This window comes from Ursus maritimus, unplaced genomic scaffold (assembly GCF_017311325.1).
Source record: "Ursus maritimus isolate PB19 unplaced genomic scaffold, ASM1731132v1 scaffold_28, whole genome shotgun sequence".
Classification (NCBI taxonomy): domain Eukaryota; kingdom Metazoa; phylum Chordata; class Mammalia; order Carnivora; family Ursidae; genus Ursus; species Ursus maritimus.
The window spans coordinates 20,694,993-20,720,335 of NW_024425341.1; the positions used below are offsets into that span (position 1 = coordinate 20,694,993).

Below are 25,343 nucleotides of genomic sequence, written 5' to 3' on the forward strand. Positions count from 1 at the left end.
TCGGCCCATGCCCACAGACAAGATTCGTTTGCACTGCCAATGGGTGGTTACAATTTACAGAACTGTCAGAGACTCAGAGGCAGTCTAAGCTAGAGTCGGGCAATCGGGCAGTCTGGAAAGGAGACCACAGTTTAAAAAGTGTAGTTGTCCAAGGAAGCACTAAATGTTTCCTACAAAGCCCAGGGTGTCAGTTGAAAAATGATGGAAGAAACGGGGATTAAGTGGAGGTAAGGGACTCCTCTAGGCTTAATTATCGTCCACCATAAACAGGACCGGTCAGGAGTCTGGGTGAATTTGGGGTAGAGTAGAGTACAGAAGAGTTCCCCCTTTTCTCTATGGCGATGTAAAATCAGTACATACACTAACATACGTGTGTGTGTGTAAGACAAGGAGAGGGCTGACAGAGGCTAGAAGTCGTTCTCTGCCAGGAAATCTTCACTTGAACCCTTGGTTGTAGAGGATGAGGATAGCTACAGAAGGGTCTCAGGTAGTAAAACTAAGAAATTAGCCGTGCTTTATAAAATGTTGCCTTTGCATTTCGTCTTCATCAAAAAAGCGATACTGATTTAATAGCTCAGAACTTTCCAATCTATTTACAAGGCAGTCAGCCAAGGCAGACCGTAATGTTGACAAAACGAAGCAGAGCAGACTTCCCCCTCCGTCCATGCTTCTAGCTTCGATGACTCCCAGATATTTAGCCCTGACCAAGATGTCGACCCCACGGCAGGGAGGGTTTTGATGGCTCATTTACTCCAGACATGGGGGTTGGATTTCAGTTGGTGAATTTGCTCTTCCCTCCAGGTATAGCTCACCTTGATGATTATTCTGAACCACTGATGATTTCCATAAGTACCAACAAGCCACATACAGAAGAGGAGGTACGAATCCACCGTTAGGAAATTCTCACAGCGAACTGCTCTACACTGGAAGAAACAGAAGCTCGGGGAGGTTGGTTTCTTCTAGCTTGCCTCATGACACACCAGTAGTGTGTGGCGGGTTTGAATAGAGGGTTTCAGGCCCCAGAGTCCTAGCCCTTTCCATAACTTCACATGGTCTCTGCTCCTCATGGATTCCTCTGTTCCCACACTGAACCCAACAAATGAAATCATGCCATGCGTCTTGAGATGTGATGCTGTCATCTCTTTCAATTCCCCGTGCTTCGGGTGGTCATACAAATCTATATGTGTGTTAACGCTCATAGAACTGAACATTAAAAAAAATGTCAAAGAGAAAATACAAAAATAAGTTTTTTAGCTTTACATTTGTCTATATCCCATTTTTCTTTCGAGGACAATTTAAGTGTTTCTTCTTCTATGAAGCCGTTTCTAAGAACACCCCTCTAAAATCTTACCAACCCATAGACAGGTCCACTCACTTGGAACTTGGCACGGACGCTCACCGGTAGCTAATATCCCAGCGGTGCAGAGGTGAGGCTAACAATGACAACAGCTGATGCGTGTGTTCACAGCTGTGGTCTGCAGTGGAAAGGGCCTGGGAGAGCACAGTGACCGTGGCTCACACTCAACAGACAGGGAAACCGAGGCCCAGGAGACAAAGCTCCTAATCTGACATCCGAGATCCAGGCAAAGCTTTCCCGTACTTCCTAAGATGCAAAATCCTCTTACAACTGCCAGTCACTGCTAGTGTGGGGTGGACCTGAAGAGCCCACATCTCCTTCTGTCCACTCATTAACATGTTTATTCATTCATCTGAGCCTCGGGGTAAGGCCTAAAGATGCAAAAACCTAAGGACACAGTGTTCGCTTCCCCAGGACTTTCTAGAAATTCCAGTATTAACAACGATCACATGGCACATCAAGTCATGGGGTGAGAGCCTGGGTAGACTTCACAGTGGTAGCTTTTGGCTTGGAGAGTGAGTAGAAAGGGGTTTGCTCCGAGAAAAGCACATGGAGGGGCACTTCAGGTCAATGGTGTCCAAAAGATCACAGTTCAGGAGCACGGGGGGTAAGGGATGAGGGGCTTGGCAGGTGATCACAAGAATGAAAACTAACTTCTAAGTATGTACCATGGTGAAGAGGCTGAGTCAGCAGGGGCTGGCCAAATCCTGATTATACAGCCCGCTACCTCGTTATTGGGGAGCCATGAAATCCGCATGTGGGGAAGATCACGCAGCAGACAACATGGAGGTGTGGGGATCAGAAGCAGGTGGACCCAAAGGGAAGAAGTGCAGTAATTTCAACAAGAACTGAGGCAGGGCGGGGCATGGGGAGCAGGAGGGGAAGTGTATCCAGGATGGAACAAGAAGGCCAATTCAACAGGAATCCTGTTGTCTTGTACGCTTCCTATTATAATGGGCACGGGTCAGCTCCAGAGTCATGAACAGAGCCGTGCATGGTGCTTGTAGCAAAGCTCAGCTGTTGGGGTTTTGAGGTTTTCAGTAAATCCTACCTCTTTTCCCCCAGTTCAACTGGGAGAAAAGATACAGGTGCCAAACACAGGAGACCGAAATCACCTTCAGTGGGCCTTGGACCTGTGGTCATGTGAGTCTGCTAATACAGCCCTGATGACCTAGGAGGCACCGCCAGAGGCATGGCTGGCTCCCCACCAAGGGCTTTCCTCAGGAAGGCAGGCAGATATGAAATGGGTGCCCAAGGAGCTGCATCAGGATGCCTGTGCGGCTTCCTCTGCCGGGCGGAGTGGCGGAGGGAGGGGCGGGAGGCCCCTCCTAATGCAAACAGGAGCGTGCAAATGGCTGAGGCACGGGAGGGGGGGGGACTCACGGTAGGTCAGCTGGGGCAGACTGGGTGAGATCCCCAGCTCTGCAGGAGCCCCCTCAGAGAACGGATGCCAGCGCTACCCACTGCAAAAGAGAAGTTAGACCCCAAGACAACTGGAAACACAGAATGAGAAGCTTCACCTTCTAAAAATGTCGGTGCCTACACCTGACCGTGCTGAATGGGCTGAATATATTAGGGTAAAATGAGCTGGTTGTTAGTGGTACTGAAAAGAAAAAACAAGGTCCATGGTCCTGGGAAATTAAAAAAACAAACCTGTTCTGTGTGTTTAATTTTTATGGGATTTAGGCAAATGAAGACAAGGTCTTCAAATGACATAATGAGTCCTGAAACTGCATAAACCCCCTCAACTTCCAATGAAAGGCTGTCCTTGCTCCTCTCTGAGGCTTCCAAGCCCCTTCTTAACTGGCCCACAGGTTTGAGTCTCACCTGCTCAGGTAGCCCGGCCCCTCCCCTCCATGCAACTGCCCCTCCTCTCACTTCCTGATCGCTATACCCCAGCTCACTGTCCCTCCCATCCCAACTCCTGGAAAGTTAAAAAGACACATAAGTGATCCTTTGAACACCCTGCATAGTCTCAGGTGCCTGGTCCCCCCTTTTCTGATGGGCTTGTTCTGCACCCACCTCAGGCTCTCACACCTGGTACCCGAGTCCCATACCTGGCAATGCGCTCTCCCTTCCAAAGCTTACAGCCCATGGCCAGTCGTTACTACCGTCCCCATGGTTCCTCCAACCTTCTGTTAGCCTGGTCCCAGTCAGCCGGCAGCCCACTCCCCCCACCCACCCAACAGCAGGAAGGGACACTTTGCCGGTTCCCTGAGGCACAGCCGCACCTGCTACTGCAGACAGACCGTCCCTTGATGGGCAAAGCCATGTGTCCGCTAGGGCCCCTCCCCATCCATTCTCACTTCCTCCCCCGATCATCAGAGCCTGCTAGCTGTATTCACACCGGCATACACAGTCCCGTCATTCCGCTCAGCCCCGAACCGCTCCTTGCTGACCAACACCTTGGCCAGGCATCCCCCTCTTCTCTGTGTCCTTCCCTAGCACAACTCCTCGAAAAAGCAGTCTCTGCCGGCCTCTCCTTCCCACCTCCCTCCCATCCACAGTGACTCCGATGGTCCCTCCCACCACCAAGACCCCCCAAGGCTGACTCCTCCCACAGGGACCAGCAGGATGCTGCACACCGCGGCCCCTCCCGCCACTTCAATCACCTTTGCTTGGCTTCTGGGCCCACGTTCCCTAATCTCCCCTTCTGCCCTGCTGTGCTCGATCTTTCTCTTCTTCCTGACCTCTTAATGCTCCAGGGCCACAGCGCTCCATGCTGGGACCTCCTTCTGCACTCGCTCCTTGGTGACCTCGTCCAGAGTCCAGGCCTTACACAGCTGCTGTGTGCCTCACAGGCACACGCCCACATTTTGTCTCTAGCTCAGACCTTCTCCCTGAATCCCAGACCAACGTGCTCTCTCGGCCTCTCCCCCGGATCTCTAACAGACCTCACAGACCCAAACCAGCCTCTCCTCCTCCCTCAACCTCCTTCTTCAGCCTTCTCTGTTTCTGGCCATTCCATCCTTACAGGCACCCAGGCCCAACACACGGAAGTCAGCTTCTCCTTCAAAACACATGCAGATGAGGACTGTTCCTCATTGTTCTGCACTCCGGTCCAAGCCAAGACAACACCGCTTACCTGGGTTAATGCCTCTGAGCTGGTGTCCCTACTTTTAAATGTGTCCCCCCTACTGACTCTTCTCAATGGAGTGAGAATTTTAAAAACCTAAGGTTATGTCTCTTCTCTGCTCAAAACACTGGTGCCCCATTTCATTCAGAAGAGGGGCTAAACCCTTGAGTTAGGCACCATGACCATTGCTTCCCTCTTAGCACCTTCCTCCTAGTTTATTCCCCCCTCCCTTCTCTGCGGTTTCTGAACACACCAGAGTACTTGTGCCTCAGGGCCTTTGCACCAACTTTCCCTTCAGCCTGGGATGTTCCTCCTTCAAATGGCCACACGGATAATTCTCTCACTTCTTTCGAGTCTTTACTCAGCTGTCAGCATTTCCATGTGGCATCCCCCACCAACCCTACTCAAAATCCCAACGCCTTTATTCTTTTTCTTGCCACACATTTTATTGGCTTTTAATATAAAATTTACTCTATGTTTCTCATGCTAGAATCTAAGGGCAGGAATCTTTGTTTTGTTCAACAACATATCCCCGGCACCTAGAACAGTGCCTGGCACAAAGTAGGTGCTCAGTTATACTAGTTTGAGTGACTATGGAGTGTTGTCTTCTGGAGTCTGATTTCAGGACAGCTTCTGCTCTAGCTACCACCCTCCCCAGAGGGATATCAGAGCAGCAGTGACAAGACAAAAAGGGCAGAGAGCAGGATGGCTGGGCATGCTGGGAAAAAGTTCCATGGGGCAGTAGGGCCTTCAGCTGCCCCGAAGGAGGAGGAAATGGAAAAGCACAGGTGGGAGACCAAGGACAAGTCTGTGAGGAACAAGAGCACAGAGGAGGTGGACAGGCGGAGACAGGGAGGTGGTCAGCCGAGGCAGGAGCAAGCCCCTGTGTCTGTGACAGACCAAGAAAGAGAGGGTGGAGGACGGGCCAGCTGGGGGAGTGGGCAGAGGGTGCCGGGGCCCAGGTGAGCATCTCACGACACGACACTGGGCATTGCAGAGGACGTGCTGGAAGAGACAGGTGTGGTGCTGGCAGAGCAGGGGTGGGTAAGGGTGTTGATCACCAGGGTCACTGAGGGGGTCGAGAAGGGGTGGTGCATCTACGGGAGACCCTGAAGGCAAGAAGGTAAGAGCTGCTGGCGGGCAGCCTGTGGGGGACGAGAAGGGGGGCTCCAGAGGAACCCCCGCCAGGATGGCAGGAATGCTGACTCCATGGAGCACTGGGCCGTCTGTGGGGAGGGCGGTGTGGCGGGGGAAGGGGGGCCGAGGTGTGCAAGCCAGTCGGAAGTCAGACCCACACCTGTTTGTCAGTCGCTGGCACTCAGAACTCAAGACTGCTGCCACTGGTGTCGTCCCCGGGGGCTCACGGCAGAGCCCAAGCCCCTGCACCGAGAGTAACATTCTTTTCCATCACGTGGTTCCTCCACTCTGTGACACATCTGCTTGTTGTCCTACTACCATGTTCTCAATCCTCACCAGTAAGTGCACAGCTCACAGGGACGGCCAGGGCACGTGCAGCTGAGTGACCTCTGAAAACAGGACCGCTTGAACCTGCTCACATTTCCAATGAAGTACTCCAGCACCAAAGGGATTACGTGCCTCCAAACTGTGCACTTTGCGGGCAAGCAGACCAAAGCCGAGTTACTAAGGAGGTGCCGGGGGCCACACAGTGTGTAAAATGAGTGGACTGCAACAGAGGGGTCCAAAGCTCGCGTTCCCACGTACCCACCAGCAGCGGCACACGGGGCTGGGGTGGCAGGGAGGACAGCAACCACGACGAAGCACGCACGATCCCTCCAGGCCAGTCCTGTCTGCCATCGCCGGTGCCACTCTGAGCTTTGGTTTGGGCCCAGGGGAGTGCGGACAGGACAGGAGTGCACCAGGCCGCGCAGTAAGGCAGGCAGGCTCGACAGTGTCTGGTACAAGACGTCCTCCTCCCGCCTGTTCTCGGCAGCCCTGGGCACTGTTGACGACATCCCCACCCTCCCGGCCTAGGACGAATTACCCCTGGCTTTCTCCCTCGGCTGTGCTCTTCTTCCTCTCTGGCCCCCAGTGCTGAGAACTCCTCACAGCCCCCTTCTCTACCTCCCCAGAGTCCTCTGCAGAAAAGCAACATACCCCACCTACTACAGAGCTTTCCTCTGGCCTCAGGGACCGTATAATCAACCGCCTGCCGGCCTCTGTTTCTGGAACATCACAGGCCCTGTGCACTCAACACACCTCATGCTCTTCATTCCCAAACCAGGTCCCACTACGTAACAGCTAGTAACAGCCAACCATGTGCAGGCACTTGGAAGCACCTTCCTATGAGTTAGCTCATTTAATCTTTGAAATAGGTGTCTAGGAGAGACACCCACTGTTTGCAGCTGATAGCAGAGAATGACGCAGACAGTCCATCTCCACCAGGTCACAGAGCTGGGAGGGGGGGAGCTTGGACGCTAACCCCGCCAAGCTGTGTGGATGATTACATAATGCTGCTTTCAGAATCTCGAGGAAGGCGACTGGCCACCTGGGCGTCATCTTTGACGCGTTTCTTGCCTGCGCCTTCCACACCCAGTTTATCACCAAGTCTAGTGGGCTTTCCCTTCTGAGCATCGTCCCAAGTCCATGCTCTTCAACAGCGCCATCACCACCCTCGCCCACCGGCAGCTTGCGAACGGTCGGGATCCACCCGGGGTCCACTCCTGTGCCTGCACCCAGGTGAGTGCATTTAAACGTGGCCACCATCAGGACACTGAACGTCTCCAGCTCTCCAGACGGTGGCCCCTGCCAGGGTGGATGGCCACTCTGAGTGCGGTCATCATCGGTGACACGGCTCTGCTCTATTACTGAACCACAGAAACGCACTCATGTGCTACATACCCTGTTGTATCTGGCTTCTCTTGCTCAGCACAATATCTGAACAAAACAAAACTTAAATGGCCTACAAGATCTCCCGTGACCCAGCCTCTACTTCTACCTGAGGCTGAATCTGGCTTCATCCTCTCCCTCCTCTCTGTTCTGCCTCAACAGTCTCCTTCCAGGTCATATGCCCTTGCTGGTCCATTCTGGCCACAGGGCCTTGAAACATGCTGCTTTCTCTGCTAGGTTGGTGAGTCAATCCCTCGTTGGTCAGATTAACTCCTATGCACCATCTGGATTTTGGCTCCTTGTCATCTCTTCAGGAAAGGCCATGCTATTCCCCAGCTAAATCAAACCTGCATCATTCCTTTTTTATTTAATAAACACTTAGCACTTCTTAGGTGCCAGCCACTGTCCTAAATATTTTATAAATATTAACTTATTTACTCCTCATAAAAATTCTGCAGGGCAGTTACTCTTATTATCCCCCCTTTCCATGCGAGAAACTGAAGACCCAGAGAGGAAGTATCCTGCCTGAGGTCACAAAGCTAATGGATAAAGAGCCAGAGCTGGGAGCCCTCTGCTGGCCCTGGGGCCTGTCCTTTCCCTGAGGTCACAGTGCTTCAGTGTCCTCCCAACACTGTACCTGTTACACCGGGGACAATTTCTGGCCCAGCAAGGGGGGGAGGGCTCTTGATAAATGAGTGAATGAACAGGTGTCAGCGACTATATTTAGACGACACATCTCAGGTACAAGTAGCCGGTGGTTACATATGTGTATTGAGTATGTGTATACAGTTGTCCACCCCTAGCTGCAGCTTTGCTTTCCACAGTTCAGGCGACCTGGGGCAACTGCAGTCAGTCCCAAAGCAGAGCCTCCTCCCTGCGGATTATCAGAAGGACGGCAGTAACCTGGGGTTATATCACCCACGATGCCTACGTCGTTCACCTCGATGCCTCGCATCTCGGAGGCATTTTTTCATCTCACATCAGTACAAGTGGGAGGTGATAAGATGTCTTGAGAGAGAAGACCACATTCACAGAACTTCTACAACGGCATATTGCTAGAACTGGTTTTATTGGTTGAGCTCATACTGTGCCTAATATATAAATTAAATGTAATCACAGCTACCCATGTACAGGAAACACATAGCCTATACAGGGTTCCAGAGCATCTGCGGTTTCAGGCATCTACTGGGCATTTTGGAACGTGTCCCTACGAATAAAAGGGGGCGACTGCTATATACGTGCATCAGTACCTGCTTATGTTGCAGGGATAATTTTGTTTTTTGTGTGTGAGATCGTCACTGGGAAGCTGAACCTACAGAGCCAGCCACGAGGCGACAACTTTGTTACCTACTCAGGTCCGTGCCACACGTCCCCAACCTCCGCTGGACAAGCCCGAGGGTGTCTAACTCAGTGCATCTGTAATATAGCTTTGTTACTAACTCAGATCCGTGCCACACGTCCCCAACCTCCGCTGGACAAGCCAGAGGCTGTCTAACTTAGTGCATCTGCAATATAAATCATCTTCCTTCTTAACCTGGCTTCTATTTCCCTTCCTGTCACAATCACCCAGTCTTGAAACTTCAGGAGCACCTTTAATTTCTCCTTCTGCTTGGCCCTGCTAAAGTCCTATTAGCCAAGTTCCGTAACAACTCTTGGGTCAGCTCTGCACAGTTCCCGTGCTACAGCCCAGGTGATACGGCGGAGCCAGTGCTGGCCTCTGCTCCAGGAAGAACCTGTGTTTAAATCCCAGCTGTGTTGCTTCATCTCTGAGTGGTCCTGGATAAGTCCTCAAGGACCCTAAGTCTCAGCTTCTGCAAGTGTAAATAATCATGATATCTACTTAGCAGAAGTGGTGGAAGGAAGGGGCACTTGGGTGGCTCAGTCCGTTAAGCGTCCGACACGTGATTTCCGCTCAGGTCATGATCTCAGGGTCATGAGATCGAGCCTCAGTGTGGAGCCTGCTTAAAGATTCTCTGTCTCCTTCTCCCTCTGCCCCTCCCTGCTCTCCCACTCTTAAAAAAAAGAAAAAGAAATGTTGGAAAGAAGAGTGAAAATATATGAAAAGCACAATGCCTGGCCCCTAGAGCGTTGCTAAAGAAATACCTGCTTTTATGTTATTACCTTCGTCCAGATGCTCTCCCCTTCCATGGGGCCAGTCTCTGTATTTAACGTCCCAGAGAGTAGGCTCTGAGGATTCTGGCTTGCACAGCTTGTAGGTACTGGTCCCCTTCACTGTGATTACCAAGGCAGTGGCTCTTGGAACTAACAGTTAAGATACTAAATAATAACTGTTAACATTTACTGCACATTGCATGCAGCGCATGTGGCTATAACATGCCAGGTACGCTCCACGAAATATCCAATTTTAATTATTACAAAAATCCCGTAAGGCAGAGACCATCATTATCCATGTTTTACAGGTAATAAAACTGAGGTACGGAGTAGTTTGGCCAAGGTACCGTGCTGGTGTGTGGAGGGCCAGGCATCCAGACCGCATCTGTCTCACGCAGAGCCTGTGCCCTTCACCGTGAAACATGCTCCCTTAAAGTTCACGACCTGCAGAGCTCAGGAATGACTGACAGTCTCCAGATTTCTAAGTACAAACAGGTGTACATCCATCAGTTCCTGTGATAGTAACTATCTGAAGATCTTCAGGTCTTCTGGAACCATCTTTGTCTTTCGGATAGGTCTAACTTCACTAAATTTCTCTAGTTCAAATTCAAGCTTGATTTCTTGGCTAACGTGAGATTTGAATGTACAAAGATTGCACTTGGAGTCCTGGCTCCTCCGTCCTGTAGCTACACGATCTGGCGCAACAGAGCCTGTTAGATCTGGTTCCTTGTGCAAAATGCAGTTGATGGCCTCCCAGAGTTATTGTGGATCAGTCACATCTTTCCCCTTGTTATGTTGCCATCAAATGCAAGCCTAGCGTTGCTGGATGAGTAAGAGTGTGCTGTAACTACTGAGTCCCCACACAACGTGAGGGCTGAGCTGGGAACTGCGGTGGTGGCCTCCAAGACAAGGCACAGAGCCTGCACTCACGGAAAGTTACAGGGCCCTGGGAAGTTAAAAAAAAGCTCTATCTAGATCCTTAAAGAACCTTACGCAATGCCCAATGGGATATGCCAATGAAGGAGAACAGTCTAGATGGCAGACAACTGCCCCTCTGTGTCTGAGACGGAAGCACGCAACTTTTAACAGCCACAACAGGGAGACCGGAGCCTGCCAAAGCAAAGAGACTCTAAAGACCAGTAAACACGGAGCAAATGATTCCAAGAATCCTTACGGTTCTCGGCAGAAAAAGCCTCATGCAAAAATGAGTGTTGTCAGACTTGGGAGGGCGGTTTCTATACTCAGGACTGGTTTTAATTTTTTAAAATTATTTTTAATTTTTTTCCTAGCTTTACTGACGTGGAACTGACATATAAACAGCATTGGCTCTTACACTATAGTTTGAAACTGTTTTGGAAGCAAAAGTGAAGAGAAATTCCAAAGAATTGATCCAAAGAAAAGAAAAAATAAAAAAATTAGGTAAGGGTGGAGGAGGGATGGGGGAGGCAAGTGTCTGCCTGGCTCCCTGGCCAAGCACCGGTGACATTTCCTCAGTAACGAAACTCCCAGGAAAAATCAAATCCATGCGGTTGTGGAAGAGGAAGAACGGAAAGGCCTGTCCAGGGTGAGGGGGTTCACTCTCCTAAGAGTTCTTCCTCAACAAGAAGGTGGCTTCCCTTTCCCAAAAGTTCCATGCAAACGAGCCCTGCCATCCATTGGCCATAACAGAGGATAATGTAAGCACAGGCAGAAGGCATTTTCCCCTTTTGCTCTGAGCGCTCTTAAGACGTCGCCGTTGGAACTCTGTGTGCGCCAAACTTGGATTTTTTTTTAAAGGCGTCACTTGAGTTTTAAAGGCTACGTAAGTGATGGGAACATAATCGTCTTGGGAATCCACAAATAACTCTTTAAAAAGTCATAAATCTGCATCTCATGCCTCATAGTTTTCAACAACGGCGAGAAATAGGTCAGAGCCCGAGCTCGGTAGTTTCCTTCCCTCTTTAGCAGCCTGAGCACTGGTGGCTCTGGGCCTTTTCGTGCTTTCGCGGTAAATACCTAGGCTCTCCAGCCAGACTTGGACCTGAGCTGCTTTTAATTTTCATTTTTCAAAAATCATGATAGTACCACCCGCGGAAATTGCTTCAGAACCTTTTCTTTGACCCTTTAAGAACTGTCCTGGTAGGTGGGGGTGGGTGGGAAACCCTGCAAACTTATAAAAACACTAGAGCAATTCCATAGTGTAATGTAAAGTTGGGGGGTTCTAAGCGAAGTTTCGGAAAGGGCCACCAACCGGCCCCAGGGTGGCCTGGCAGGTGCTTGTGGCTGCAGTGAGAATGGCCTGGGAGGCTTTTAAAGCAGTGAGTATTGCAAGGGCTCCCCCTGGGCCAGTTAGGTCCCAACAGCTGTGTGGAGGGAGGTGAGGCCTGGGCGGTAGGTGCTTTTAAAGCTCCCGGAGTGAATCTAGGGGTTCTCAAACTGGACTGCATTGTGCAGCCACCTGGAAAGGAGAAAAAAGACCCAACCCCAGACATTCTGACTTAATTAAAGGGGGTGTGGCCTGGGGAGCAGTTTAAAAATCTCCCCAGGTGACTCTAAAGAGCAAGAAGCACCCAGTTATACTCAAAGGGGTTCTGAATAAAAACCAGTCTCCCCATGGACTGTTCCAACACCGAGCATCGACAAGACAAGTGGGTACTGTTTGCCTTGCACTGATCTGTCTACCAAAGAAGAATGACATAGGGTTGCAGTCTTAAAAAGCTTGAAAGCTGAAATAAATCATGAAAGCAAATCAGCTTTGGGGATTGCAATTTCAATTTCAAAACAAGTACAGCCACGAGCTGTACTTTTCCAGTTCTCTCTGGATGATCCGTTGGCAGCCACCTGCCTTTCCTCCCACTTCTCTGCAGGTCCTGGGGCCCCCACCGCGCCAGCCCCACCATGCTAGCACATACAGCCTGGGGCTGGCAGGTCAGGGGTCAGGGTGGGCTCTGAGCTGCACTCCCACCTCCGCAGGTAGGCCTGCCCTTCCTTCCTGGCTCCTCCTCCGGTCCCACTGGAGACGCCTGCTTGGGCTGTAGCTCGTCCTGCGGAGCGTGAGCACCGGCCACGGCCCTAACCAGCACTCATCTCCTGGGGTGCTGTCCTGGTAGGTCGGGGGGCGGGGGGTCTCCTGGGGTGACCAGGACGAGTATTCCACCTGGGTGGCCTTCCTCACCCAGAGCCCTGCCTCAGTGCGGCCTGCCAGTCTCTGCTCTGCCTCCAAGTGCATACTGGCGAGGCCCCAGCTTTACAATATGGTCTCCTAGTTTCCCAGGGTTGCAATCTTTTTTGTTTGTTTTCTTTTGGTCTCCACATTTTCTCATGGGCATCTTCCTCCCTCTGAGGTATCTCCATTGCACACTACTGTTCAGTGTGGAGGGGGGAGCGAGAAAGAGGCATTTCCTCTGTGCCCTCCCGTCAGCTGACGATCCCCAGCTGTAGGACTCAGGGAAGGCCCTCCAAATAGGGCACGGATCTTGTTCTAAAGCAAATGACCAGGACACCTCACATAAATCAGGCTTTTTAAAGAAGGCTTCATTCAAAGCCATATTGTGGATCGAGAGTTATAAAATGACCTATTGTGAATTTTACTTTGAGGCCCCTTTATAATCCACTCTTGTGAATTTCCAAGTTAAAGTGGCTTTTATTTGATTACTCAAATAACTTTTTTTTCTCCTCTTAATTGAGGGTTCCCAGATAGTTTAGATATTTTAATCTCTCTACAAGTAAATGAAACAACTTTATCATTTGAAAGTTTCAAGGACTTGTTTTTCCTTATAATCAGACATATTCTTCACAGTATGAGGGGGAAAGGCACTCTCCAGACTCCTGTCATTCTTCTGCACTTAGCTATTCGTTGGCTGCCTATAGAAGCCACTGAACTAACCAAGTGTTTAAAATCTTGTTTACAAGTTTTTTCTATTAAAGCGAAATTTACCAATCTGCCTTTATTATTTCTTAAAAAGGAAATTAACATTTTCTTATTTTACAAAAACAGTTTCTTTAATTTCCAATGCTTAAAACAGAAATTTGATATTCTCCATATCCTTCAAATGAAAGCTCAGGCCAGTGGCAGACCCCACCCCCTGGGGTTTTCCAAGAGTCTCATCCTAGAGGAGCACATCTCCCTCCAGAATCTAGCACACACGGTCTGGCCGTTCAGGCATAAGGATTATTTTAGAAGGAACAGTGGTTTGTGGCATTATGTCTCAGTTTAAGGACATGTCCTTGTTCATATCTGTGATTTATTTGCTGCTGAGTCTTTGGTCAGAAATGCAACCCCGGCCATACTTATAGTGTGGTTTCTGGGAATGCCTCACAGGGAAAGGCCAGGGACTCCCTGCTCTTAAGTTTCAAAACACTTCCCCCTGGGTGAAACAAGTTCTTTTTCAATGAATATTAAGTCCCAAGGGAGTAGGGGCACAGGGAGGGAGGAGATACAGGACAACTGACAAACTCTAAGGAAGGAAAGATCCTATCTGGATGTCAACATTTGGAAGAAGGGATAAAAAATGCACCCCCCGCCCATGAGTGATCTTTGTAGACTTTAGGAACCTGGCAAGAACAGGGGGTGGGGTACCAGGAGGCCTGGGTTCCCTCTGGTTCTACACTCACAGCTGACCGTGAGGTCATAATCCTAGAGACTTCACTCCACCTCTACCCCACCTTAAAAGGGAAATAAAAGGAGGAAAAAGGAGGGCACCTGGGTGGCTCAGTAGGTGAAGTGTCTGCCTTCAGCTCAGGTCATGATCCCACAGTCCTGAGATTGAGTCCTGCATTGGGCTCTCTGTTCCTCGGGGAGCCTGCCTCTCCCCACCCTCTCTGTTTCTCATGAATGAATGAATGAATGAATGAATGAATGAATGAATAGGAGGAAAAAGGAGTAACAGATTCTCTGTGAAGTAACAGAAAGACTGTTAGTAGAACCATTTCTTTATGCCCAAGTTCTTAGTCTATAACACAAAGGGACCATACTAGATAATTTCCTGATCTTTCTGTGTGGACATTTTTGAGTTGATGGTTCTTTCTGATCAACTTCTTTGCTCCTACTCCTTTGTACTTAGCAACTCAACTTCCCACTCACCCCGCCAGCTAATTTCGAAAGCTTCTATTGTATTTGACTTCATAATTCTAAGAAACTGGGTCCATATTATAAAAATATGCTGGAAATTCAGGTATTCCCTGGAACATTGCATCGTATTTTAACCTACTCAATCCGTTGGTCCTGGAGATTTATTAGAGGATTTGTGGGGGTGTTTTGTTTTTCTTTTTGATGCTGTTTTTTTTTCTAATTCATCATTAGAATACTACTGAAGTACAACCCAGAAACCAGATTTGAATGGTCCAGTTTCTACTTATCTGTTGGCTGTGGCTGTGCTCACTGTCCTTGTGGAAGCTCTGTCACTGGGGAGGCGGAGTGCAGGAGTGATTCAACGCCTGGAAACTACTCCACCTGGCGCTGTGACAGCAGGAAGGGAGGACAGCTGAGAGGAGGGGTCCGAGGAGCAGCCTCTCCCCACTCCTCAACCAGACAACCTTCCCAACAAAGCCTGTTTCCTACCTGCTGGAAATGGTGTGAGAACCAAAAGAGACAAATGCCTCACAAAAGTACATCACATAACAGTAAGAGAAAAAGTTCTCAAACATAAAAAAATAAATCTTAGTTGAATACTGGCTTGTGATCTTTTAAATGTGTGATATTGTAGCCAAATTATTTATAAAAACTGACGTGCAAATCAAGCATTATAAAAAAGTGCACCTATTTTCATGGAGATCAAATACCTCAGTAGACCTACTTTTTACTGTAGCTTAGAACCACCACATTCAGAATACAGCCATACCTCCGATACATTGGTGGTTTGGTTCCAGACAACCACAATAAAGCAGATACCACAACAAAGTGAGTCAAATGAATTTTCTGCTTGCCTAGTACATATAAAAATCATGTTAATACATACTGTAGTCCACTGAGTATGCAATAGTATTAGGTCTAAAAAACCAATGTACGTACTTTAACTTAAAAATACTTTATGACTAAAAAATGCTAGCTATCATCTGAGCTTTCAGCAAGTTGTAACCTTTTTGCTGGCGGAGGGTCTTGCCTCATTGTTGATGGCTGGTAGTTGAAGGTGGGGTGGCTGTGAGAATTTCTTAAAATCAGACAAGGAACTGTGGTATATCATTCGACTATTCCTTTCACGATTTCTCTGAGCATGTGGTGCAGTTTGATATCATTCTTTTTTAAATTTTTACGTTAATTTCAGTGTGATTAACACACAGTATTGTATTAGTTTCAGGTGTAGCATATAGCGATTTAACAATTTCATATATCACTCAGTGCTTATTATGATGAGTATACTCTTTTTTAAAAGATTTTATTTGAGAGAGTGAGCAAGAGAGAGAGCAGGCACGAGCATGGGGGAGGGTCAGAGGGAGAGTGAGAAGCAGGCTCTCTGCTGAGCCCAACATGGGGCTCTATCCCAGGACCCTGAGATCCTGACCTGAGCTGAAGGCAGATGCTTCACCGACTGAGCCACCCAGGCATCCCAGGATAAGAGTACTCTTAATCCCCTTCACCTATTTTAGAATATTACTACAATGGAATACTACTCAGCCATAAAAAATAATGAAATCTTGCCATTTGTAACAACATGGATGGAGCTAGAGGGTATAATGCTAAATCAATCAGAGAGAGACTAATACCATATAATCTCACTCATATGTAGACTGTAAGAAAGACATACAAGTGGCTAACAGACACATAAAAAAACATTCAACATCATTAGCCATCAGGGAAATTCAAATCAAAACCACACTAAGATACCACCTTACGCCAGTTAGAATGGCAAAAATTGACAAGGCACGAAACAACAATTGCTGGAGAGGATGTGGAGAAAGGGGATCCTTTCTACATTGTTGGTGGGGATGCAAGTTGGTACAGCCACTCTGGAAAACAGTGTGGAGGTCCCTTAAAAAGTTAAAAATTGAGCTATCCTATGACCCAGCCATTGCACTACTGGGTGTTTACCCCAAAGATACATAGTGAAGAGAAGGGCCATATGCACCCCAATGTTCATAGCAGCATTGTCCACAATAGCTAAATCATGGAAGGAACCGAGATGCCCTTCAACAGATGAATGGATTAAGAAGTTGTGGTCCACATATACAATGGAATATTACTCAGTGATCAGAAAGAACAAGTTCTCAACATTTGCTGCAACATGGACGGCACTGGAGGAGATAATGCTAAGTGAAATAAGTCAAGCAGAGAAAGACAATTATCATATGGTTTCTCTCATCTATGGAACATAAGAACTAGGAAGATCGGTAGGGGAAGAAAGGGATAAAGAAAGGGGGGGTAATCAGAAGGGGGAATGAAGCATGAGAGACTATGGACTCTGAGAAACTAACTGAAGGCTTCAGAGGGGAGGGGGTGGGGGAATGGGATAGACTGGTGATGGGTAGTAAGGAGGGCACGTATTGCATGGTGCACTGGGTGTTATACGCAACTAATGAATCATTGAACTTTACATCAGAAACCAGGGATGTACTGTATGGTGACTAACATAATATAATAAAAAAACATTAAAATAAAAAAAGAGAATTCTTTCTATTTTTTGAAAACAGGTTCCCTTTCAAATGTATGGAGCATGAATATTTTCTGTCTAGGTCTTACCTTTTCATTTTCTTAATGGTGTCTTTCAGAAAACATAACTGTTTGTTATGGTCCAACTTCCCGACTTCCTTTTACTGTCAGTGCTTGTGTTTGGGGTTCTGTCCTGCACCAAGGGCATGAATATTTTTTCCTAGAAGTGTTATCAACCAGTATTTTTTGACAAAGGGCAAGGTGTGGAAGGCTAACTAGAGAAGAGGCACAAGATGTGGACGAGGAGGATAAAATGCAAAAGAAAAAGGATGAAAAATTAAAAAATTAAAGATAAAATAGAGCTGGCCCTTTGGATAACCACCCGTATGATGGCATTGTGAAAATAACCACATTCCCATACACCCTAACACCTGACAGAAATGGCTGTGGGCTATTAGACAATCAGGCAGTCAGCCTTTATTGCTTTCTGGGTCTCAGAAATTTAGGGTGGATTCATTCCTGGAGAAACTGGAAGAATACCGGCTGCAGACTAACGGTTGGGGACAGAGATGATGAGAGCAGAGATGGGGCTGATGCCTCGGGTGCAGAGCACACTCACCCATATTATGTACTAACACACTCACCCACACTATATACTAGCACCCACAGACACGATGTACTAACACACTCACACAGTATTTACTCACATGCACACGCTTGCGCACACTACGTGCTAGCACCCATACACACGGTGTACTGACACACACACACACAATATACTAACACACTCACACAGTATTTACTCACATGCACACACTTGTGCACACTACGTGCTAGAGCCCACACACACCGTGGACTGACACACACACAATATACTAACACACTATTTACTCACATGCACATGCTTCTGCACACTACGTGCTAGCGCCCACACACACGGTGTACTGACACACACACACAATATACTAACACACTCACACACTATTTACTCACATGCACACGTTTGTGCACACTACGTGCTAGAGCCCACACACACCGTGTACTGACACACACAATATACTAACACACTCACACAGTATTTACTCACATGCACACACTTGTGCACACTACGTGCTAGAGCCCACACACACCGTGTACTGACACACATACACAATATACTAACACACTCACACACTATTTACTCACATGCACACGTTTGTGCACACTACGTGCTAGAGCCCACACACACCGTGTACTGACACACACAATATACTAACACACTCACACACTACTCACATGCACATGTTTGCGCACACTACGTGCTAGAGCCCACACACACCGTGAACTGACACACACACACAATATACTAACACACTCACACTATTTACTCACATGCACACGCTTCTGCACACTACATGCTAGCACCCACACACTCGGTGTACTCAAAGACACACACAATATACTAACACACTATTTACTCACATGCACATGTTTGCACACACTATGTGCTAGAGCCCACACACACCGTGTACTGACACACATACACAATATACTAACACACTCACACACTATTTACTCACATGCACACGCTTCTGCACACTACGTGCTAGCGCCCACTCGGTGTACTCACATACACACACACACACACAATATACTAACACACTCACACACTATTTACTCACATGCACACGTTTGCGCACACTACGTGCTAGAGCCCACACACACCGTGTACTGACACACACACACACACAATATACTAACACACTCACACACTATTTACTCACATGCACATGTTTGTGCACACTACGTGCTAGAGCCCACACACACCGTGTACTGACACAAACACACAATATACTAACACACTCCTACACTATTTACTCACATGCACACATTTGCGCACACTACGTGCTAGAGCCCACACACACGGTGTACTGACACACACACACAATATACTAACACACTCACACACTATTTACTCACATGCACACATTTGCGCACACTACGTGCTAGAGCCCACACACACCGTGTACTGACACACACACTTGCACACACGATGTACTAACACACACGATAGCACATGAAGTACTAAAACATACACCATCTAGTGCTCACACACATTATGTACTCACACTATATACTAATACACTCACTACACACATTCACACACTACACACACTCACACAATTATATATATATATGAATATATATGTATAAAAGTATAAATATAAATATATTTATATATTATTCATTTATTTTTTTCTATGTCAAGACCATACTCGACTTGCCAGACCATTTTTAGTTTATCACATCTCTTAAAATAATCAAAGTGGAATGAAATCCGAAAATAAAAAACAAATATCCTTCAGCAAGTGGCAAAAGGTCAGACCCAGGAGCAGAGTTTAAAAGAGTAAACTATGCAGAGTTGGGCCAAGAGGTGACTAAGAGGGAAGGAGATAAGATCTGTCTACAAATACCTGGAGGCTGTCAACAACAAGGAAAGCACAAACCAAGCCAGCCCACAACAAAGGCTGACCAGGAATTTGCTGCGTATCAAGGAAAGGAAGTGGATGAGGGCAAGGAAGCCTTCCCACTCGGGGTTCTCTGTGAGACGGAGAGGATGGCCTGCCGCCGCCTCCAGCCCCCTCCCTCCCAGGCCTCTCCCCACGGTGCCCTGGGCCTGCCTCGTCCCCCCCACCACACAGTGCTCGCCCAGCTTTGCCTGTCCTGTCCACACTAGTGAATGCCGGTGGGGCTGGACCCCCTCCCACCAGGACTCTGAGATCCAACCTCATCTGTCTGGAAACCCACACAAAACTGGGGACCACGTCCCTCTCTGGCTCCAAACTGGGCTGGATAAAGTATAACCACCTTAAGTTGGTCTCAAGACCCCTACCATCTGACCTGTAATAACCTTCTATCTTTCCCAAGTCTTGTCGAATCTTTTGTTCAAGGAAATTGGCCTTCCTAACCTCTACCCATACAGCATTTAGTACCTTGTGCCCTCCTTCCAATCAGATTCAAGTTTCACTCAAGATATTATTGTCTTCAATGTACTATGCAGGAGATTAAAAAGAATGAAGACAGAAATATGGACCTTGCCTTCATGAAGCCCATAATCTAGCAAAAGACACACATATAAACAATTAAACCATGTTACGAATGTTATCTTTTTTACACTATAGTATTTATGCTGGTGACATAAAAACAATATTTTAAAACCATAAAAGAGGGTGAAATGAATTTTTCCAGGAAGGTCTGGAAACTATGCCCCAGAAAAGCCTGTTCTTAGAATTAGGAAAAGGGTATGTGTGAGTGTGTGTAGGGTGTGTGTACATGTGTGTTGGGTGTGTGTGTGCGTGTGTGTTGGTCACGTGTGCATGTCTGTGTGTGTGTGTGTGTGTGTGCGTGTTGGTGTGATGGAGAGGCAGAGTGAATCTGCGATAACAGTGATGAGGCCTGGCACGAGAGTCTGACGTATCCACTTGGTTTCAGGCTGATGGGCAGCCCTGGGCAGCCGGTTGGCACTAGTGGCAGGAAGGGAATGGAGTGGGTGGGAAGGTGGCTGAAAGCAAGCTCTGGGAGAGGTTTCATGTCTTGCTACAGAGTTTAAACTTGATTTTGCAGGCAAAGTGAAGTCACTAGAAATTTAACAGCAGAATACAACATGAGGAGACCAGAGTTGTCTCTCTTCTCTCTCTCTCTCTCTTTTTTTTTTTTTGAGACCTGTGTTTTCTAAAGATGCATTTGTAAGGATGACTGAAAGCAGCGCCAGAAGTGTGGGGAAGGGACCCAGGGCTGACATGTGCCGTGCTCCAGCACAGCAAGGGCTAAAGACTCGGTTCCTAGTTTGAGTGGCTGCACGGCTGCAGAGGCCCCTTCACGGGAGCCTGGCTGGAAGCACAGAGTGAAGACGGAGCTCAACCCTGTCCTGCCTGGGGACGTGGGCGCCCACAGTTCTTCCTTCTTACCTCTCAGTGGCTGTTTTCTCCATCTCTCTGGGGGCGCATTAAGCAATTATGAACGGACGCTCTCTTTTTCCTCCCTTCGGAATATGCCCGTCAGACTGTGGTAACAGGCAGTGCGGTACTGTTCTAGCTGGTGATGTTGGCTGATGTGGAGGTTAGGTGTCATCAATACAGACACCTGCAGCAGGAGTATCTGTAGCTGTAAAAGCAACCAAAAGGCATCTGGGGCCTTCCAGACCTTCCACGTCATGCCTTGTAGCATTTCTTCCATTACCTTGTGTAGCTCTTGCACTGTTTATCAATCCAAACAATGTTTAAAAAAACAAACAAACAAGCAAAGCGGGATTTATACACACTCACAGAGGTTCAATTCTTTCATTCCATAGTAAGATTGTCTTGTTCAGTGTCAGTCAATGAAAAAAAGGAAAAACCTAATAAAAGAAGTATTTCAATATAGAGCCATGAAGCTTTGGCTTTGTCGCATTTAGAGTCTCGAGTGAGTCTAAAACCTGGAGATGTAACATTGGAAGCCTAGACCTTCTTTTGGGAGGGAGGCACGTTGGAGGTGCAGCCCTGTGAGAGAGCTGACTGGGCGTGCTGGCTGAGCCCCAGGGGAGATGTCGGCAGGGTGCCCTCGGTGCCGCCTGAGCTCAGGGAGCAGAGCCCGCACGCCCAAGCTTACGTCCACAGTGTTGGGCAGTCATAAATGTGTCTACAGTGTAGGCTGGTACACGTCAGAAAGAAGGACTGTCTCTACTGAAACCTGGCCCACAGACCTGAAGACACCACCCAGGAAGATACGCAGCTGGCAAGGAAGCGCATGGTAGACGTCCCACATCACGGGTCATCAGGGACATGCAAACGAAGACCACAACGAGACAGCACTACACACCTATCAGGATGACCGAAATCCAGACACGGGCCACACCAATGACCACAAGGATGTGGAGTAACAGGAGCTCTCACTCACTGCTGGAGGGAATGCAGAATGGCCCAGCCACAACGGAAGACACCTTGGCAGGGTTGTGGGATTTTTTGTTCTTTAAGATTTATTTATTTATTTGAGAGAGAGAGAGAGAACATGAGCAGAGGAGAGGCAGAGGGAGAGAAGCAGACTCCTGGCTGGGCTCGGAGCCTGCCACCCCAGGGCTGGATCTCATGACCCTGAGATCATGACCTGAACCGAAATCAAGAGTCAGGTGCTCAACAGGCTGAGCCACCTGGGCGCCCCAGTTTGGCAGTTTCTTATAAAACTAAACATATTCTTACCATATGATCTAGCAATCCTGACCTGAAAACTTATGTCCACACCACTTATCTGCACACAGATGTTTACAGCAACTGTTTTGTAACTGTTGAAAGCAACAAAGATGTCCTTGAGTAGGTGAGCGGTTAAATAAACAGTCGGTCGATCCAGACGATGGTGTATTAGTCAGCACTAAGAAGAGATGAGCTATCAAGCCACGAAAAGCCATGCAGGAACCTTTGATGTATTATCACTAAGTGGAAGAAGTCAGTCTGAAAGGCTACATATGGTCTGATTCTGGAAAAGACAGAACTACGGAGGTCATACAAAAATCAGTGCCTGCCAGGGGTTGGATGGGGGAAGAGTGAACAGGGGGAGCACAGAGGGGTTTTAGGACAGTGAGACTACTCTGGGTGACACTGTATGGTGAATACATGACATCGCAAGTTTGTCCAAATCCAGTGTCCAACACAAGAGTGAGCCGTACTGGACACTGTGGACTCTGGGTGACGGTGACATGTCCACATAGGTTCACCAATGGTAAGAAACGTCCCACGCTGGTGGCGGAAATGGGTCGTGGGGAAGGCTGTGTGTCTGTGAGAGCAAGGAATATATGGGACTTCTCTGCACCTTCTCCTCAATTTTGCTCTGTACCTAAAACTGCTCTTAAAAAAAAAAAAAAAGCGTTTGTGTAGACCACAAAACAGAGACGCAGTACTGATTCTTGCAGAAATACCACCTGGCAAGCACTTGCCCCTCCTCCACACCTTCCATCACCCTGTATCCCAGCATCTCTCTGATGTGCCTTTCAGTGGATAGGGCATGTGGAACCACCCGAAATTCGCAGAAGGGTCAGACTGCCAGACCAGGGTAACTCAAGTAAGAGAAGAACCGGGGGTCACTGGCAGGGACCCCGATTCCCCAAGCACGCTCCCCGGGGCCCTTTCCGTGCTCCTTACTAAGTTCCCTTAGAGGTGGCACGTGGCTTGTTAGTCCGCCGGTGAGCGTTCAAACTACCGAACTCTTGACGTGCTGGCTGCAGTTTGTGCGTATGTTAAAAGAGCACACCAGACCAATCTTTCAGAAAAGGGCAGGAAATTCAAACCCAAAGTCTTCTGTGTCCATACCAACTCAGCTCAAGTCACTTCTGTAAGTGTTTAGTGCACGTACACCTCAGAGACAGTGCGGGTTTGGTTCTAGGCCACCCCAGTGAGTATCACAATAAAGCAAGTCAAATGAACTTTCCGGTTTCCTGGTGTGTATGTGAAAGCTGTGTTTATATTAGAGTGTAGGCTAATAGGTGTGCAATGGCAAGATGTCTGAAACAGTGTATATACCTTAATTAAACAATACTTTATTGCTAAAAAATGTTAACCACATCTGAGCTTTCAGCGGGTCATAATCACTGATCACAGATCACTATAAGAAATACAATAATCATGAGAAAGTTTGAAATACTGCAAAAGTTATCAAAATGTGACATGGAAACACGAAGTGAGGAAATGCTGTTGGAAAAATGGCGCTGATACACTAGTCTGATGCAGAATTGCCACAAAACTTAAATTTGTAAAAAAAAAAAAAGAAAGAAAGAAAGAAAGAAAGAAAGAAAGAAAAAAAGCACTATCTGCAAAGCACAATACAATGAGCTATGTCTGTACTAGGAATCGAACTGTTATCTTGCTTCTGCTGTGAAAACATTGACTTTATCAAACACTTAGCAGCAAACAGAACATAAATCCACATAGCTTTTCATCTTTATTAATGTCAAATCCATTCCCCTAATGGTTACTTTTGAAATAGCTATAGCATTGATGTAAATGACTGTTTCACTTTGGCTTCTCTTATTTTGTATGTATACACCCACGTGTGTGTGTGTGTGTGTGTGTGTGTGTGTATGTAAAATGTATAAGGAGCTGATTCCCCCCTGCTTTAGTTAATCTTGATAACTAATACATTTGTTTTAAATGCACACAATCTCTAGTTGAATCTCTATGTAACTTCCTACTCCTATCTACCCTCACTGCTTAAAAATTAAAAAAAAAGGAAAGAAAACAGAAAACCGAAAAGATAAAAAGTAAATCCAGGGGAAAACTACCAGAAGCCCATTTCCAACAACAGATGACTCAACTAGCACCTGAGAATTTGTTGTACTTGTGTGTGCCGAGGTTCTGAACTTCCTGTTTCAATAAAATACCAAACAAGTTGTGTTTCCTTTACAAATAAGCTATTACATCAAGCCCTGTTCCTATAATTTCAGGGTTTTGTCTCCATTCCAACATTTTCTTTGGCAAATGTAGAAACATTCTAATTAAAGTGGAGAGGAAAACAAGCATCATTCATCACGATAAGAATAATGCACAAAGAACATCCTCGTTTTTTCCTTCTTTCGCTAAGTTGTGCTCTACTTTAAACAGTTTGGGGACTGGCGTCACTTAGTCCCAGACTAATTCCTAGGTAATGACTGAAGGCAGGCCTGAGTCACTTGAAAAAAAAAAAAAATTCCACAGGTATCAATAATTCCTGTCACAAGTTTAACATTCTCTTAAAAATATCCTTCCGGGCCGGAGAGGAAGGCATTCCTTTAGGTAATCACGTAACAACATCAAGGATCAAGGTTTCTTTTCAAGATCCCGAGATTAGAAGAGGCCTTCCTATTTGGGACCGTGGAAGCCTGAGTTGAAAGGAATAGTCTCACTTCCCAGGAGCTCTCCAAATGTCCACTTTCATCAGAACTTTTGAAAGCCGTATATTTGCTCTAAGAAGTAGCATCTAAACAGGTTTAACGCGTTTTAAAATACATGTTTGAACCAGAAGTCATCAGGATCTTCTCGCTGCTTGTTCACTGAACCCCCCCCTCCCACCCCCATTATGCACGGTGCATGAGTGCAAGAGAGTGTACCGCTGTATCTGTGTGCATGCATGTTACGCTGGGGATCCAATAAGAGCCAGACCTCCTTTTCTTTCCATTTTAAAGCCCTGTATTTTGGAAGGCAAAGATCTGAAATGCACCCACCGGAAGCCTGCAGTTCCAATATGACGGCAGTAAGAAACAGTCAATTCTGGGAGGTACAAGGCTTCTCCGGTCTCATCTGCGGTCGATGAGAATTCTTTTCAGGTTCCAGTTAGTTTTTTTTGTTTAGTTTTGTTTTCTTTGTTTTCAGTTACAACAGGCAGGAGAGACCCCACCCTGAGAGCAT

The 25,343-nt window shown here is 47.4% G+C and overlaps 1 protein-coding gene and 1 long non-coding RNA gene across 3 annotated transcripts in view; one reads left to right on the forward strand and one right to left on the reverse strand.

Moving 5' to 3' along the window:
- Nucleotides 1-1,259, forward strand: part of LOC103676932 — a 192,483-nt gene extending 191,224 nt beyond the window's left edge. For both annotated transcript variants that reach the window (XR_005838269.1, XR_572266.2), the window contains exon 7: nt 802-1,259. This is a non-coding gene — a long non-coding RNA (uncharacterized LOC103676932). The remainder of the gene's footprint in view (nt 1-801) is intronic.
- The window catches only part of MCPH1 (microcephalin 1), a 243,062-nt gene that overhangs the window by 17,151 nt on the left and 200,568 nt on the right, over nt 1-25,343 (reverse strand). The gene's annotated exons all lie outside the window — the stretch shown is intronic.